Source organism: Pseudophryne corroboree, chromosome 3 (genome assembly GCF_028390025.1).
Source record: "Pseudophryne corroboree isolate aPseCor3 chromosome 3, aPseCor3.hap2, whole genome shotgun sequence".
Classification (NCBI taxonomy): Eukaryota; Metazoa; Chordata; class Amphibia; order Anura; family Myobatrachidae; genus Pseudophryne; species Pseudophryne corroboree.
In genome coordinates, this window is record NC_086446.1 from 202,664,532 (window position 1) to 202,679,492 (window position 14,961).

The 14,961-nt window shown below is 43.8% G+C and overlaps 1 long non-coding RNA gene across 1 annotated transcript in view; it reads left to right on the forward strand.

The window, feature by feature from the left end:
- Positions 1 to 4,167: 4,167 nt before the first annotated feature.
- Positions 4,168 to 14,961, forward strand: part of LOC135057595 (uncharacterized) — a 58,809-nt gene continuing 48,015 nt past the window's right edge. Inside the window, exon 1 of the long non-coding RNA XR_010244228.1 lies at positions 4,168 to 4,236. This is a non-coding gene — a long non-coding RNA (uncharacterized LOC135057595). The remainder of the gene's footprint in view (positions 4,237 to 14,961) is intronic.

The following is a 14,961-nucleotide window of genomic DNA, read 5'->3' on the forward strand; positions in this document are numbered from 1 at the left end:
ATGCAATTGAATTGCTCTAGTGCTGTGATGGGGAACCTTTGACACTCCATATGTTGTTGAGCTACACATCCCAGCATGCCCTGCTATAGTTTTAGCATGGGCAAATACCAAAACTGTAGCAGGGCATGCTGGGATATGTAATTCAACAACAGCTGGAGTGCCAAATGTTTCCCATCACTGCTCTAGTGGATAATTTTCTGAGCAAAAAAATGGTTCTAGATTTAAATGCGCCACTGCTGTGTGGAGTTTCTATTTACCTGATTAATAAGGGTTTTTTGTTGTACAAAACAGAAAGATGGATTTTGATATGGACAGACAATTCCAGTGAACAAACAGAGAAATAAAACAATCTATTTCTGTGATCCTGTATACATAAATAGCCAAATTTACAGTGTTCCTTGGGACTCTTAAGCTAATGCTGTAGATCATTGGTCCCTCTCAGAAATTGAAAAAGTTTGTTGGAGTGATTTTCTAGACCACTTGTCCCTCTCTCCAAAACATGCACCTGGACTGTTCCAAGGTACTATTGCTTGAAGGAGAAATTTGTGCAAGTTTAAGTGATTATCTCTATATGTGTGGAGTTTGTATGCACCCACTTTTGAAAAAAGACTTTTTTTGTAGTACACGGTGATAGGTTCTAACTCAGACACACTATTCCTGCAAAGAAGTAAGTATATCAGAATTTGCAATGAAGCATGCAATTAGTGTCTGTAAATGTATGTTATAGCCCCTAAAACACAATATTGATTTAGATAGATTTTTGATAATAAAAATTTAATGAAAATAGTCCTTTAGTCAAATATACCCACTTGTGTCCAAAGCTTGATTAAGGCTTTGGGGAATTTTTGTACATCTAAGCCCTGAGGACCCTAAAGAGCAACATTTGAGATACAGGGATTGGGTTACTGTGTGAAAGCCTTCAGTGTGTACATGAAAAATGGACAAAGTCACACATCACACCCCCATTCTCTGTTATGAAGGGTTTGTGTATGTAGAATTCTGGGGTTGGTGGGTATGTTTAAGTGGTTGAGAGAGGTATCACAGGTGTTGGGTGTCTATATGATGGACCTTTCCCCTGTATTGTTTCTCCCTGTACCTTGTCCTGTAGTACCATTTTCTGAGAGGTAGGATAGATTGATATGAAACAAGAGTGAGTCAGCAATTCCAAAAGGAAGTCTTTTTATTGAACCCTGGATCAAAGATGATGATTTGTTAATTTGGCATTAATTTAAAATAATCACAAATAGAAGAATTGGGTGCAACCGATGAGTAAAGAGAAGACAATTGGCTACAGTTAACATCACAAAGGAGCATTCAATGTGCAAAAGACAATTGATTGGAATCACAAAAGAATGGCAGAATATTATTTGAATCACAGATGGACACGTTAATTAGAATCACAAATACTGGCATCAAATAATTTGAATCACATAATGTGGTAATGAGGGGAGTGATGAACATACAATTAGCAATAATCAACACTAAATTTCTAATTTTCCCTAGCCCCAATGTATTACAGTCTTCACAGATAATTTGCGTTGGAGCTCAGGTAGAAGTCTGCTGTGCCATAGTATGTCAATTGGGGATTGGCACACAAATGAAGGGTTGATTCCTGGGCGATAGCTAAGTCAATTGTTCACAGTACCATGCAAAAAGGATGTAACTAGTGAAGGGATGGGAGTGTCTCTCAACATATACAATTCACTTAGCCATGAGGGTCTTTCCAATGTAGCAAACTCTGCCGCTTTCCTGTTTACAGGGCTGTATACAAACTTGTCATAAACTCATTCTTTTAAAATATATGTGTGTATCTGTGCTGGTACCACAACTCTGTTTCACTGAATCTCATAGTCTCAGTATAGTAGGTAAAAATTATTGCCTCAGTAAACTCCTTGCAGTGCTTAGCTGGCAGAATATGGCATTGCAGTGTTTAACTTAAGAAATGGGGCTTTATGCCATCCACACCCTTTACTTGCACAGATATGGATAGAGGTCACTTAACTTGGGTATCAAACTTGCCCAGGACTCCTGTTGTCCGTATACTTTGTAAGCAGACGTTTTCACTTGCTCAGCCAGTCCTTAATGGCTTCTTTCAGTGCCAATATGGCCTCCATGTCCATGCTTCTCCTCACAACTGGTGGTGTCCGGTCTCTGGCTGCGGCATCTCAACACCAGCTCACCCATCACTTATCTCTTCAGCAGCTGCTTGCACTCTGCAGTACTACTCTGAAAGACCTAGACTGTCACTTGGTCTTTCAGCTCCTGCTCAGCTCCATGTGCAGTAAGCATTCCAAAACCTCCTCTCACACTCTGCAGTACTCTTCCTTCCTTCCCACAAGGCTCTCTTTTCTCAGGCTGCCTCTTTTCAATCAGCAGTCCACATCTTCAACATGTAAGTGGACCATGGTGCCACTCTCTACCCCTGTGCTGCTGTGGAACTGTAAGTCAGGTTTTAAAGTGGCACGCACACTGCTTTTCGGGGTACCACATGCATATCCCTTCTGCAGCTGATGGACTGGACCCTGTTTCATGTGAATAGCAGGGGAGTGTTCCCTGCCTACTTTTCCTCCCAGCAGGGCACTGCAGCTCACAAATAAATACATACATACACACATACATACTGTCACACAATAATACACATACATACTGTCACATACGTACTGTAGTTATGCATACATACATAGTCACACACATCCATACACATGGTCATACACTGATACATAAACATACATACATACTGTCACACACATTCTTATACATACATACTTTCACACATGTAGTTGTACACATACTGTACATAGAGTGACATCTACAGTATATAAACACCTATATAAATATATTTCCATGTTTTATATTCAGGAGTTCTAGTTCAGATAATTCTAGAAATGTATTTGCAGCATATATTCTGATATAATACATGGTTCCCTGTGGTGCATTAGGCCTTTATATACTGTCACAGGGATGCGGTCAGAATGACAGCTGTCAGGATCCCGTATGGCGAAATGCAGATGCCTGAATCCATACACCCTTGATAATCCTGATGCAGGAACTCAAAAGGGCCAGGAGACAGATGACAAAATTCAGACAACTGGCATCCCGACCATAAGTATAGTCAGAAGGTTAGGTTTAGGACAAGGGGAGCGGTGGTTAGGTTTAAGTGCCAAAAATGGGGTTAGGGTTAGGCTGCAGGGTGCATAGGTTAGTGTTAGGCACCACAAAGGGGGTTAGGGTAAGGCTGCAGGGGAGGAAGGGTTAAGTTTAGGCAGCAGGGATGGGGACTTAGGTTTAGGTATCTACAGGGGGTGGTTAGGGTCAGGCACTAAGGGGAAAGGTTAAGGTTAGGGCGCAAAACCAAGGTTTAGGGGATATGGGTGGGTGGTAACACTGACCTGTATCTGTCTTTCCATCATTGGGATCTTTGTGTTGGTATCATGACCACCAGGATACTGTGCGCCAGCGAATCATACTAAACCACTGTCACATAAAATATAAAATTTACTATAATGGATGGCTTTATGTGTTGACGGACTACTTTATAATGTACAGTATAACTACATCTTTGGGCTACCAAATCACTAAAGTTGTGGTTTAAAAATGTTAGAGATACTGTAGTTAATGAAATTAAGTAATAATTTGATAGAATCATCATTTCAAATGTCTTTCTGAACAGGAAACATTATAAAAGTAAAAAGTTACAAATTAAGTTACACAATACTGTAAAAATGCCTTATAGTAATAAAAATAGTCATAATATAATACATGTTATATATCAGAAAGTTACAATGGCATAGAAAGTTTCTAATGATTTTTATCCCCGAACCCTCCCCTTAAGACTGTAAGCTTTCACAAGCAGGCCCTTCTTCTCTTCTTTCCTTCACTTATTCCATTATCTCCACCTCTCTACTAACCATGGGGTTGGGCTACCCAGCTACTATTTGAGCAATATAATTACTGCTGCAGAAACGTTATAAACCATATCCATGATCTGCAATATGTTGTTCTGTAAGTCACTGTTTTCTTATTTTGTTCATACTGTTTCTATTTATGTACTTTGTAAGACACTGCAGACCACTTGTAGTGCCATAGAAATAATAATAATAATACATTATTAACAACTTTCTATGCAATTGTAACATGTTTTAAACTCTCTTTTTTTTTCAGTTCGCCCATAATTACAACATTTGTGACCAGAACATCTGATCCAATAACACACACTATCCTGCTAACTCAACCATGGTAGGTTTGCTCCACCTATCTTTCATATTTACTATTACTCCCTGTCCCACTATATCATGATTTATGACATCATGGGTCAAATGTAATAGAGCGAGAGTTTCAGAAAGTGAGAGATTTGGTTAGGTTTTTCAGGTTTATCTTAAAGTGCCAATCATTTACACTGCAAAACCAGGTTGATCTTGCTATGTAAATGTAGAGATGAGCGGGTTCGGTTTCTTTGAATCCGAACCCGCACGAACTTCACTTTTTTTTTCACGGGTCCGAGCGACTCGGATCTTCCCGCCTTGCTCGGTTAACCCGAGCGCGCCCGAACGTCGTCATGACGCTGTCGGATTCTCGCGAGACTCGGATTCTATATAAGGAGCCGCGCGTCGCCGCCATTTTCACACGTGCATTGAGATTGATAGGGAGAGGACGTGGCTGGCGTCCTCTCCATTAGAATAGATTAGAAGAGAGAGAGATTGTGCAGACAGAGTTTACCACAGTGACCAGTGCAGTTGTTGTTAAGTTAACTTTTATTTAATATATCCGTTCTCTGCTATATCCGTTCTCTGCCTGAAAAAAACGATACACAGCAGTCACACAGTGTGACTCAGTCTGTGTGCACTCAGCTCAGCCCAGTGTGCTGCACATCAATGTATAAAAGCTTATAATAATTGTGGGGGAGACTGGGGAGCACTGCAGGTTGTTATAGCAGGAGCCAGGAGTACATAATATTATATTAATTTAAAATTAAACAGTGCACACTTTTGCTGCAGGAGTGCCACTGCCAGTGTGACTAGTGGTGACCAGTGCCTGACCACCAGTATAGTAGTATATTGTTGTATACTATCTCTTTATCAACCAGTCTATATTAGCAGCAGACACAGTACAGTGCGGTAGTTCACGGCTGTGGCTACCTCTGTGTCGGCAGTCGGCACTCGGCAGGCAGTCCGTCCATCCATAATTGTATAATTATATACCACCTAACCGTGGTATTTTTTTTTCTTTCTTTATACCGTCGTCATAGTCATACTAGTTGTTACGAGTATACTACTATCTCTTTATCAACCAGTGTACAGTGCGGTAGTTCACGGCTGTGGCTACCTCTGTGTCGGCAGTCGGCAGGCAGTCCGTCCATCCATAATTGTATTATTATAATATATACCACCTAACCGTGTTTTTTTTTTCATTCTTTATACCGTCATAGTGTCATACTAGTTGTTACGAGTATACTACTATCTCTTTATCAACCAGTGTACAGTGCGGTAGTTCACGGCTGTGGCTACCTCTGTGTCGGCAGTCGGCAGGCAGTCCGTCCATCCATAATTGTATTATAATATATACCACCTAACCGTGGTTTTTTTTTCATTCTTTATACCGTCATAGTGTCATACTAGTTGTTACGAGTATACTACTATCTCTTTATCAACCAGTGTACAGTGCGGTAGTTCACGGCTGTGGCTACCTCTGTGTCGGCAGTCGGCAGGCAGTCCGTCCATCCATAATTGTATTATAATATATACCACCTAACCGTGGTTTTTTTTTCATTCTTTATACCGTCATAGTCAGTCATACTAGTTGTTACGAGTATACTACTATCTCTTTATCAACCAGTGTACAGTGCGGTAGTTCACGGCTGTGGCTACCTCTGTGTCGGCACTCGGCAGGCAGTCCGTCCATCCATAATTGTATTATAATATATACCACCTAACCGTGGTTTTTTTTTCATTCTTTATACCGTCATAGTGTCATACTAGTTGTTACGAGTATACTACTATCTCTTTATCAACCAGTGTACAGTGCGGTAGTTCACGGCTGTGGCTACCTCTGTGTCGGCAGTCGGCAGGCAGTCCGTCCATCCATAATTGTATTATAATATATACCACCTAACCGTGGTTTTTTTTTCATTCTTTATACCGTCATAGTGTCATACTAGTTGTTACGAGTATACTACTATCTCTTTATCAACCAGTGTACAGTGCGGTAGTTCACGGCTGTGGCTACCTCTGTGTCGGCAGTCGGCAGGCAGTCCGTCCATCCATAATTGTATTATAATATATACCACCTAACCGTGGTTTTTTTTTCATTCTTTATACCGTCATAGTCAGTCATACTAGTTGTTACGAGTATACTACTATCTCTTTATCAACCAGTGTACAGTGCGGTAGTTCACGGCTGTGGCTACCTCTGTGTCGGAACTCGGCAGGCAGTCCGTCCATCCATAATTGTATTACAATATATACCACCTAACCGTGGTTTTTTTTTAATTCTTTATACCGTCATAGTCAGTCATACTAGTTGTTACGAGTATACTACTATCTCTTTATCAACCAGTGTACAGTGCGGTAGTTCACGGCTGTGGCTACCTCTGTGTCGGAACTCGGCAGGCAGTCCGTCCATCCATAATTGTATTATTATAATATATACCACCTAACCGTGGTTTTTTTTTCATTCTTTATACCGTCATAGTGTCATACTAGTTGTTACGAGTATACTACTATCTCTTTATCAACCAGTGTACAGTGCGGTAGTTCACGGCTGTGGCTACCTCTGTGTCGGCAGTCGGCAGGCAGTCCGTCCATCCATAATTGTATTATAATATATACCACCTAACCGTGGTTTTTTTTTCATTCTTTATACCGTCATAGTCAGTCATACTAGTTGTTACGAGTATACTACTATCTCTTTATCAACCAGTGTACAGTGCGGTAGTTCACGGCTGTGGCTACCTCTGTGTCGGCAGTCGGCAGGCAGTCCGTCCATCCATAATTGTATTACAATATATACCACCTAACCGTGGTTTTTTTTTCATTCTTTATACCGTCATAGTCAGTCATACTAGTTGTTACGAGTATACTACTATCTCTTTATCAACCAGTGTACAGTGCGGTAGTTCACGGCTGTGGCTACCTCTGTGTCGGAACTCGGCAGGCAGTCCGTCCATCCATAATTGTATTATTATAATATATACCACCTAACCGTGGTTTTTTTTTCATTCTTTATACCGTCATAGTGTCATACTAGTTGTTACGAGTATACTACTATCTCTTTATCAACCAGTGTACAGTGCGGTAGTTCACGGCTGTGGCTACCTCTGTGTCGGCAGTCGGCAGGCAGTCCGTCCATCCATAATTGTATTATAATATATACCACCTAACCGTGGTTTTTTTTTCATTCTTTATACCGTCATAGTCAGTCATACTAGTTGTTACGAGTATACTACTATCTCTTTATCAACCAGTGTACAGTGCGGTAGTTCACGGCTGTGGCTACCTCTGTGTCGGAACTCGGCAGGCAGTCCGTCCATCCATAATTGTATTACAATATATACCACCTAACCGTGTTTTTTTTTTCATTCTTTATACCGTCATAGTCAGTCATACTAGTTGTTACGAGTATACTACTATCTCTTTATCAACCAGTGTACAGTGCGGTAGTTCATGGCTGTGGCTACCTCTGTGTCGGCACTCGGCAGGCAGTCCGTCCATCCATAATTGTATTACAATATATACCACCTAACCGTGGTTTTTTTATACCACCTAACCGTGGCAGTCCGTCCATAATTGTATACTAGTATCCAATCCATCCATCTCCATTGTTTACCTGAGGTGCCTTTTAGTTCTGCCTATAAAATATGGAGAACAAAAAAGTTGAGGTTCCAAAATTAGGGAAAGATCAAGATCCACTTCCACCTCGTGCTGAAGCTGCTGCCACTAGTCATGGCCGAGACGATGAAATGCCAGCAACGTCGTCTGCCAAGGCCGATGCCCAATGTCATAGTACAGAGCATGTCAAATCCAAAACACCAAATATCAGAAAAAAAAGGACTCCAAAACCTAAAATAAAATTGTCGGAGGAGAAGCGTAAACTTGCCAATATGCCATTTACCACACGGAGTGGCAAGGAACGGCTGAGGCCCTGGCCTATGTTCATGGCTAGTGGTTCAGCTTCACATGAGGATGGAAGCACTCAGCCTCTCGCTAGAAAACAGAAAAGACTCAAGCTTGCAAAAAGCACCGCAAAGAACTGTGCGTTCTTTGAAATCCCAAATCCACAAGGAGAGTCCAATTGTGTCGGTTGCGATGCCTGACCTTCCCAACACTGGACGTGAAGAGCATGCGCCTTCCACTATTTGCATGCCCCCTGCAAGTGCTGGAAGGAGCACCCGCAGTCCAGTTCCTGATAGTCAGATTGAAGATGTCAGTGTTGAAGTACACCAGGATGAGGAGGATATGGGTGTTGCTGGCGCAGGGGAGGAAATTGACCAGAAGGATTCTGATGGTGAGGTGGTTTGTTTAAGTCAGGCACCCGGGGAGACACCTGTTGTCCGTGGGAGGAATATGGCCGTTGACATGCCAGGTGAAAATACCAAAAAAATCAGCTCTTCGGTGTGGAGGTATTTCACCAGAAATGCGGACAACAGGTGTCAAGCCGTGTGTTCCCTTTGTCAAGCTGTAATAAGTAGGGGTAAGGACGTTAACCACCTCGGAACATCCTCCCTTATACGTCACCTGCAGCGCATTCATAATAAGTCAGTGACAAGTTCAAAAACTTTGGGTGACAGCGGAAGCAGTCCACTGACCAGTAAATCCCTTCCTCTTGTAACCAAGCTCACGCAAACCACCCCACCAACTCCCTCAGTGTCAATTTCCTCCTTCCCCAGGAATGCCAATAGTCCTGCAGGCCATGTCACTGGCAAGTCTGACGAGTCCTCTCCTGCCTGGGATTACTCCGATGCATCCTTGCGTGTAACGCCTACTGCTGCTGGCGCTGCTGTTGTTGCCGCTGGGAGTCGATGGTCATCCCAGAGGGGAAGTCGTAAGCCCACTTGTACTACTTCCAGTAAGCAATTGACTGTTCAACAGTCCTTTGCGAGGAAGATGAAATATCACAGCAGTCATCCTACTGCAAAGCGGATAACTGAGTCCTTGACAACTATGTTGGTGTTAGACGTGCGTCCGGTATCCGCCGTTAGTTCACAGGGAACTAGACAATTTATTGAGGCAGTGTGCCCCCGTTACCAAATACCATCTAGGTTCCACTTCTCTAGGCAGGCGATACCGAGAATGTACACGGACGTCAGAAAAAGACTCACCAGTGTCCTAAAAAATGCAGTTGTACCCAATGTCCACTTAACCACGGACATGTGGACAAGTGGAGCAGGGCAGGGTCAGGACTATATGACTGTGACAGCCCACTGGGTAGATGTATGGACTCCCGCCGCAAGAACAGCAGCGGCGGCACCAGTAGCAGCATCTCGCAAACGCCAACTCTTTCCTAGGCAGGCTACGCTTTGTATCACCGCTTTCCAGAATACGCACACAGCTGAAAACCTCTTACGGCAACTGAGGAAGATCATCGCGGAATGGCTTACCCCAATTGGACTCTCCTGTGGATTTGTGGCATCGGACAACGCCAGCAATATTGTGTGTGCATTAAATATGGGCAAATTCCAGCACGTCCCATGTTTTGCACATACCTTGAATTTGGTGGTGCAGAATTTTTTAAAAAACGACAGGGGCGTGCAAGAGATGCTGTCGGTGGCCAGAAAAATTGCGGGACACTTTCGGCGTACAGGCACCACGTACAGAAGACTGGAGCACCACCAAAAACTACTGAACCTGCCCTGCCATCATCTGAAGCAAGAAGTGGTAACGAGGTGGAATTCAACCCTCTATATGCTTCAGAGGTTGGAGGAGCAGCAAAAGGCCATTCAAGCCTATACAATTGAGCACGATATAGGAGATGGAATGCACCTGTCTCAAGTGCAGTGGAGAATGATTTCAACGTTGTGCAAGGTTCTGATGCCCTTTGAACTTGCCACACGTGAAGTCAGTTCAGACACTGCCAGCCTGAGTCAGGTCATTCCCCTCATCAGGCTTTTGCAGAAGAAGCTGGAGGCATTGAAGAAGGAGCTAACACGGAGCGATTCCGCTAGGCATGTGGGACTTGTGGATGCAGCCCTTAATTCGCTTAACAAGGATTCACGGGTGGTCAATCTGTTGAAATCAGAGCACTACATTTTGGCCACCGTGCTCGATCCTAGATTTAAAGCCTACCTTGGATCTCTCTTTCCGGCAGACACAGGTCTGCTGGGGTTGAAAGACCTGCTGGTGACAAAATTGTCAAGTCAAGCGGAACGCGACCTGTCAACATCTCCTCCTTCACATTCTCCCGCAACTGGGGGTGCGAGGAAAAGGCTCAGAATTCCGAGCCCACCCGCTGGCGGTGATGCAGGGCAGTCTGGAGCGACTGCTGATGCTGACATCTGGTCCGGACTGAAGGACCTGACAACGATTACGGACATGTCGTCTACTGTCACTGCATATGATTCTCTCAACATTGATAGAATGGTGGAGGATTATATGAGTGACCGCATCCAAGTAGGCACGTCACACAGTCCGTACTTATACTGGCAGGAAAAAGAGGCAATTTGGAGGCCCTTGCACAAACTGGCTTTATTCTACCTAAGTTGCCCTCCCACAAGTGTGTACTCCGAAAGAGTGTTTAGTGCCGCCGCTCACCTTGTCAGCAATCGGCGTACGAGGTTACATCCAGAAAATGTGGAGAAGATGATGTTCATTAAAATGAATTATAATCAATTCCTCCGCGGAGACATTGACCAGCAGCAATTGCCTCCACAAAGTACACAGGGAGCTGAGATGGTGGATTCCAGTGGGGACGAATTGATAATCTGTGAGGAGGGGGATGTACACGGTGATATATCGGAGGGTGAAGATGAGGTGGACATCTTGCCTCTGTAGAGCCAGTTTGTGCAAGGAGAGATTAATTGCTTCTTTTTTGGGGGGGGTCCAAACCAACCCGTCATATCAGTCACAGTCGTGTGGCAGACCCTGTCACTGAAATGATGGGTTGGTTAAAGTGTGCATGTCCTGTTTTGTTTATACAACATAAGGGTGGGTGGGAGGGCCCAAGGATAATTCCATCTTGCACCTCTTTTTTCTTTTCTTTTTCTTTGCATCATGTGCTGATTGGGGAGGGTTTTTTGGAAGGGACATCCTGCGTGACACTGCAGTGCCACTCCTAGATGGGCCCGGTGTTTGTGTCGGCCACTAGGGTCGCTAATCTTACTCACACAGCTACCTCATTGCGCCTCTTTTTTTCTTTGCGTCATGTGCTGTTTGGGGAGGGTTTTTTGGAAGGGACATCCTGCGTGACACTGCAGTGCCACTCCTAGATGGGCCCGGTGTTTGTGTCGGCCACTAGGGTCGCTAATCTTACTCACACAGTCAGCTACCTCATTGCGCCTCTTTTTTTCTTTGCGTCATGTGCTGTTTGGGGAGGGTTTTTTGGAAGGGACATCCTGCGTGACACTGCAGTGCCACTCCTAGATGGGCCCGGTGTTTGTGTCGGCCACTAGGGTCGCTAATCTTACTCACACAGCTACCTCATTGCGCCTCTTTTTTTCTTTGCGTCATGTGCTGTTTGGGGAGGGTTTTTTGGAAGGGCCATCCTGCGTGACACTGCAGTGCCACTCCTAGATGGGCCCGGTGTTTGTGTCGGCCACTAGGGTCGCTAATCTTACTCACACAGCTACCTCATTGCGCCTCTTTTTTTCTTTGCGTCATGTGCTGTTTGGGGAGGGTTTTTTGGAAGGGACATCCTGCGTGACACTGCAGTGCCACTCCTAGATGGGCCCGGTGTTTGTGTCGGCCACTAGGGTCGCTTATCTTACTCACACAGCGACCTCGGTGCAAATTTTAGGACTAAAAATAATATTGTGAGGTGTGAGGTATTCAGAATAGACTGAAAATGAGTGTAAATTATGGTTTTTGAGGTTAATAATACTTTGGGATCAAAATGACCCCCAAATTCTATGATTTAAGCTGTTTTTTAGTGTTTTTGGAAAAAAACACCCGAATCCAAAACACACCCGAATCCGACAAAAATAATTCGGTGAGGTTTTGCCAAAACGCGTTCGAACCCAAAACACGGCCGCGGAACCGAACCCAAAACCAAAACACAAAACCCGAAAAATTTCAGGCGCTCATCTCTATGTAAATGATTGCCACTTTACAAAAAAACTGCAAAACCTTACCAAATCTCTCACTTTTTGAAACTCTCACTCTGTTACATATGGCCCCATGTATATAAATTGTATGCTCATTGATAATAAGAGTATGCTCATTGATAATAAGAGGTAGAGGGGAGGATGATTCAGTTAAAGCTGGCCTACAGTTACTACTAAATGTACAAAACTGACCCTGGTGACCCCAGCATGCGAACATTATATTATGTTATGTTGACTTACAGAACTGCTTGTGGCTAGATCTATTTAAGGAATATAAACTATATTAAATATACTCTGGTACTGTATTCAAATGACATTATTTTTCAAAGGCCTAGTTTCTGATTAGCTATACTGTAAATATAAATTATTTTCTTTGCCCTTGGAACATATTGCTGAATTTCTTGTGAAATGTAGGCTTTTGTAGACAAGTCCTTTGTTAATTTTACATGGTATTACTTTTGTCATTTATGATCCTTATTGTTTTTATAAATAGGTATCATAAGAGTCTGGAGATTTTTTTTTTCTCCCTACAATGATCATCTCATGACTATTATAGGAATTTGATTTTATTTTGTTTATTTTCTAGCAGAAATACTTTACATAATTTCCCTGTTATCCTGTCCATGGTATATTTATAATAATAATTGTTAGATTTTGCATATAGTTTATAAATAAGGGATCTATGGAAGAAATAGCTTTTAGCATTTATTTGTACTGCTGTTATAGTTTCCCGTTCATCAGCAGGGCCACCACCAACAGTGGGGACTGGAGTTCCAGGCTTGGACAGATGGGGAGGGGGCTCACCAAACTGCTGGCTGGCACACACTGCCTACCAGCTTTGGCTGATCCATATGTCTTCCATGCCTGCTGCCGTGCATCTAGGATTTGCATTCCACTGTGGAACACAAACTAGAATTTGTCATCTGCTCTGGCTAGTGCCATTAGTTGGAAGCAGTGGCAACAATAGCCCCAGCCAGTGCTGGCTGCTGCTGTGCGCTCGGCCTTGATCACCCACACCCTACAGTAACTGTCATCTCTCCGCTGACTCATCACATCCTTAGCTCCTCTCCTCATCAGGGCAGAAGCAGCAGGTGACTGACCATTGCTGTGACTACAACTAACAGAAGCAGCTGGTAATCATCATCTTACCCCTGGTCCCAGGCATACACAGTACATTACTCTCACTACCCCCCGGCCCACATTACATAAACTACCTACTTTACCCCATGGCAACAAGGGGCATACATTCACCGTCCTATCCAGGGTGCCTTGACATGCAGTAACTCCCCATCCCACGGGCATTAACTCCTACTCCCTTGCCCCCTAGAAACAGTAGCCCCCAAACTGGGGACATACATTATCCACCTTAACAACCCTCCTTACCCCAGGTTCATACATTGCCCCCATACTCCACTGGGCCTAGGGAAAAACACTACTTATCACCAACCCAATGGACACCGGCATTTCTATTATGGGTGCAATGTGTGCGGTGCACATGGGCCAACACAATACACATTACACTCATGTTTAATTACTTAACATTCTGGAGTCCCGCTTTTGATCACCAGCCATGGTAAAAAAATCACTGGAAAAATGGCCACCGTGCATGCTCAGAAGTTAGTCTCTGAAACATGGCAGGTACCATGTTTCCAGAGACCTGCGCATGTGCAGTAGATTCTAGCACAATGTCAGAGTATACAGCACCGTGAAGAGGAGGGGGCCCACCTAGAGTCTGCACATGGGCCCCCTCCTCTGTAAAAATGCCCCTGCCAATTGACATACACTACAGCCCCAGTCCAAGAAATATAAATCACCCCCTGCCCCCCCCCCACCCTCTTCAGCTGAGGCATACGGTACCCCCTTGGCATCCAAGACATACTGTGCACTAAACAAATAGTTCCCTTTGTGTGCACATGCTACATCTCAGCACCACATTCTGGCTATGCCAAGTCCCATGACACATTTTTGTACTAGAAGATGGGATTTCATACAGTAGCATGTGCCTACTCTGGGCACTGTGGCTCCTTGCTGTGCCTTTGGTTGGGAGATGGACCACCCGGGAAACCTGTAGTTGACTCTATGACAAAGACCATGGCCTTCAAGCAAGCACTGAAGACAGGTCAGTCGTCTGTGGAGGACTGAGGCAATTTTGTATGTTCTATTTTGTTCCTGTGAGGGCCAATTGTTTTTCTGTGCGTGAGGGCCAATGTGTTTTATTCCTCTGGGCATATAGTGAGGGCTTTGAAAAAATAGTTAAAAGTTGTCTCCTTCCCCCTATACAATCTAACCCCCCACCCTCACCCCCCATAGTCAGATCCTAGCTTATTGTTACGGTTTATTTCTTCATTTATGTTTTCTATTGGAGTGCTTGGCCCCTGAGTGGGAGTTATATAGATAGAGGGTTTGTGTGAGCCCTGTGTCCCAATTTAACTGCTGCCTCTGGAGAGTCACCAAACTGCATTTTGTCCCTGGGGCTCTACCTATTCCAGACACACATCTGAACACTAGGGGAAGGTAAGCTAAAGGCTTTCTTAAAGATGAAACATACCCAGCAATTCACATGGTGACTGTAGGAGGCACACACATAAATTTATCTTTTCTGAAATTAATGAGGCATTCAACTACTCATGCATAAATTGCAAGGACATTCCCATCAAGGTTACTTTGTATCGACATTATTCAGTGACCTCTCTGAGGTGTTCAGTAGTATA